Source organism: Cupressus sempervirens, chromosome 2 (genome assembly GCF_028749045.1).
Source record: "Cupressus sempervirens isolate cs-2001-9-10 chromosome 2, ASM2874904v1, whole genome shotgun sequence".
NCBI lineage: Eukaryota > Viridiplantae > Streptophyta > Pinopsida > Cupressales > Cupressaceae > Cupressus > Cupressus sempervirens.
The window spans coordinates 327,700,018-327,704,767 of record NC_143119.1 but is presented as its reverse complement, the minus strand read 5'-3'; positions in this window follow the sequence as shown (position 1 = coordinate 327,704,767).

Below are 4,750 nucleotides of genomic sequence, written 5' to 3'. Positions count from 1 at the left end.
TTTCCAAAGGTGAACAGACTCGTAATGCAAATGGAAAATAATGAGAACGCACCCGATCACTTACTCTGAAAACAGTGACCTTGCAAAACAAACCCAATGAGTGCTGGGTTTTATAAGTGTGGCTGGACGATATCTGATATCACGAGCATGCCGTGCTGTGCTGGCCTAGAGATGTCGTGCATGTTTCTTTATTTGCCATTATTCTACATATGCCTGACATTCTTGTCTTTGAGGCATCGATACTATACCCTAATTCTCTAAAGATGCCATATATGTTTCTTTCTTAACCATTACTCTATAGATGCCTGACATTCTTGTCTTTGAGGTATCGATACTATGATCCAATTCCCATTTTCTCGCAACAATCTTTGCTCGACGCCACCGGGAAACCGACTTCCGTTTCAAATGATTTCTCTTTTCTGGAACACATTCAGAGATAACCCAAACATGTTCCATGATTTGGGACCATAGAAAGATGCCACTATGCCTCTCAGATATCTTCCATAATTAATTTGGGACCATAGAAAGATGCCACTATGTCTCTCAGATTTCTTCCATGTAAACTGGGGTCTCCCTACTATGAGCTGGATGATGCAAAGTAGTATGTATGGCTTAGTAAACTAACACCATTCCATTTTGCGATAGCGCCATTTCCAATCATATTGGCTGCATGGATTCGGCCGTGGCCAGATAGTATAGAGAAAGCTCGTTTCTTTTGTTCTACTTAATATATTAACGTTCAGATAATTAAGTTAAATCTTAAATTTTATTGAGAAAATAAAATCAATTAAAATAACTTTGTATTTATTGATTAGTTCTTTTAAAATATAAAATGAGATGACTTTGAACTGTGCATAGAATTATAGTAGTTTTTTATAACAGTGCATGTGAACACCATGGTGGGAATGTTTCCACCTTTAAGCCGTTTAGATGCCACCATGACTGCCCTAATGATGGGAAGTAGTTCTCTAGCATGTCTTCAATTCACAATAGTCTAAATTTACTTACAAATGCTAACAATTGAGGCAGTGGTTGGAAGCAAGAGACAAGGGGCCGAATTGGTTTCTACTAGACAATGTGAGATGAATCCGATAGTCCATGCTCCTGATGAAAATGTCTATCGACTAACTAATATTAATTGTGTTTATTAGTTCCAGCCAAGCTAATAGTAGTACTCAATTATGTTCTTACTTCTAGAGGTGTGTATTTAGATCAATAATTTAATTCTTTCTTAATGAGTTTATTCATATATATCTATTGGAAAATTACAATATTTTTAATTTATTAATAAATAATTAAATATTTTTTACATTAAAATTTGTAAAAAATGGGTGACTTGCCTAGTAAAATAAAGTAGTGATAGAAACACCAATACATGATTAAGAACTCATTTACCACAAGAACAAACAACTAGTGACCCACATTTAATATTAAAGACACAATGATATGGAAATAGTTTAGCATTAAACTATGAAAGGTACCTATAATAGGAAATAGTATTAAAATAGTAAATAGTAGAAACTATACTATAAGGAGTACTAACTATTGTCTTAAAAGTCCAAATATTCATGTCAGCCATATAAGGCCTAAACTTAACTATAATTAAAAAGTAAAAATAATAAGTATCACAAAATGAGGTCAAATTTACATTCCTCTTCTCCTCTTGAGGGGTGGTTTTGTAAATAAAGCATCTTTCTAGTCATTTGCATAAAATTTATAGAGTCTTAGGGAGATATCAATCTCCTCCTCTACTTTAACCTCCACCTTTTCCTACTACAAGAGTTGGAGGGTAGTAGTCATAGAATGCATGACTTTAACAACAAAGTCCACCACAGTGTTGAACCTCAGTTTCAACTCTGACAACACCCATGGGTTCTTTATCTCATCTTCAACTTACCCAAAGGGAGCATTTTCCAATTTGACAGTACGGAGGGTGGCTTTGACCAAGGGGATGGAGTGGGTAGGGAGGTAATAGGGGGAATCTTCCTTTGACTTCCAAATAATTAAATTTTGTGAGAATTTTAAAATTATATTTTTATAATGTTATGAGAATTTCAAAATTATATTTTTTATAAGAAGGAAAATAAGATAGTTCTTTTGAAATGAAAGTTAGTTTTTAGTACATACATTACCACAAATATAATACACTTTAGCATCATATTTATGAGGTGGTGAATTTTTTACATGTGATGAAAAGGCATCACAAATATTATTATTAGCACTTGTACTAACAAGGTCTAGTCATTATCTCAATAACAAGATATTTTTGGTCTAATATTATGAGAATACGAAAAGAGTCCGAAGAAATGAACATTGCATTTGCTTGGAATAACTACTTTGAACTCTTTTCTGAGCACTTTCTCTATTCTTGGATTACCTTAAGTGGTTTGTGCAGCCATATCTATTATTTTTATTCCAGCGAATAAATCTATACAAGAAAATATATCTACATAGTCTAGCTTAGAATTTTGGTAAGCTACAATGACATAAATTTTTTAATCTTATATAAATCTATAAGTAGACAATGTTAAATTGGAGGAGAAAAAATTAACTCAACGAAAATATTATTATAAATAAAATTAAATAATCACTAGTTAATACATGCTTTAGAAATTTATATCAATATTATTATTAATATAATAATAAAGAGTAATGTGTGTATCATATTAATATATATAATTTATTATAATATATGTTATAATAATTTTCTCTTCTTCAAACATTGGTTTAAGGTATTGATTGATAGAACTTAGCACTTTGGATTCTATATTTCTTATTTTTCTTTTAATTTAGAGTTTCTTTATTTTATATAAATATAAATTTTATTTATTTAGATATAATTTTATATGATGTTTTAACGTTTCTTTTATATTTTATATTTGATTTAAAATTTAAATTTATTTGAATTCTTTACTTTTTTAATATAATTTTTTCTATTATTTGTTTTCTTACTTTTTATCTTACATCAAAATAAATTGTAGCTTATGTGTTATATTGTGATCCGGGGGATATTTTTGTCAAAATTGAAGTATCTCCAAAACTCCAACAATCAACATCAGATTAAACTCCTTGAAATTCTGAACCCAACACAATTTGAACGGGTGAGAAAGCAGTTCGTACACAAAAGTTATGGTCAGTCAAAGGTTGGTCAAACTAAGAATGAAGGTCATCAAAAAGGTGAAAAAATAATCATCTCCAAAGTGGTCAATAATGGATTTCAAAACAAAAAGCTCGGTGAGAGCTTTCCGACGGTGTTTGTTTCTTTAAAAAAAGAGCTCGTGCGTGGAAGTTATGACATTTTAAAATTCAGAGTAAGAGATGAATATGTATTATGTCATCATGATGTCAGAAGAGTGAAAAAAAGATTTTAAAAAAAAAGTTCATGGTCGAATTTGAACTCATGACCATTTACTTCCAAAACACATACTTCAACCGCTACACCAAGCATAGCTTTTAAAGTATATAGACGAGAATTTATATTTAAATGCTATCTAATGGAAATTTTGAATAAGGAAGGCCATGCCGCCGGTGGGGTTGGAACCGCCGACCGGCAGCACACCATAAAATTTAGTTGGTTGTTGCACCATTTGGGCGCCTGATAATCTATTAGCATGATATCATATTTAAAGTTAGTAGTATTCTGCCTAACCTTAGTAAAATAAGGTTATTATTTATTTTTGACCCCAAAATTGACATGGAGACAAATCTGTCAAAAATGGCTAAAGGGTTATTCCGAGAGGGGAATTAATTAAAGGGTTATTTTTGTAAAATTTTGTTATAGCCTTATTTTGGCTAGTTTCATATATAAAAAGGGGGTTAGGAGGCTCTTATATTCATTCATAAAAAGGAGAGAATGTCCAAGTGCTGAGTATAAGGGAGATTTTTGAAGTGCTCATTCCTGTACTTTGAAATAGCGTAATGCTGTTGTACTCCAAAGGAGTGATTTTGTAAACATCTGTACTTGATTTTGGAGATAATCAGATTGGTCCCCCTATTGGAGCAGGACCCGGAGACATAGTCCATATGGATGAACTCCGAGATCAAATTATTTGCATCTTCTTTCTCCCAATTTCTCTTTTGACAGCTTAATCTTGTTGTTCTCTTATTTCAATTACGTTAATTTGATTCATTAAAGGTTTAAATTAAGTTATGTAATCATTTAGCATTTCTCTGTAATAGTCCTAGATCCTAATCAGATCAAATTTGGTATCAGAGCTTTTGTTGGACTAGTATTGCAGATTTGAATGCTAACAAGATCCAGGATTGAGAAAGGTGAAGGAAAGCTCAAAGAATACAATCCTGAGATTGGAAAATGAAGGACTAAACCATCATCACAAATGGCAGATGAAGGTGGTGGACAAGCTTTTCAAGATAAGAGTATTCAGAAGACTCTTCAGAATTTGCAGACAATGGTAGAAGTTTTGGTACAAGAAAGAGAAGAGAAGATGTGAACATGTGCAGCTCAAAAGGACAAAGGGAAAAAGAAAGGTGATGATCATGACCTGCCAAAGACACCTCCATCTTCTTCTTCTTCTCCCTCTTCTCCTTCTTCCCCCTCTTCTCCTTCTTCTACCCATTCTGAGTCTTCTAATATTTTTAAGGGTGGACATAAGCCTCAAATCAAGTTGGATGTAAAGTTTAACTTCCCAAATTATTGTGGGGAGTTAAATGCTGAGAAATTAGATGACTGGATTCAACAAGTAGAAGTCTACTGTAGAGTTCAAAACCTTGTAGATGATGTTGACAAAAT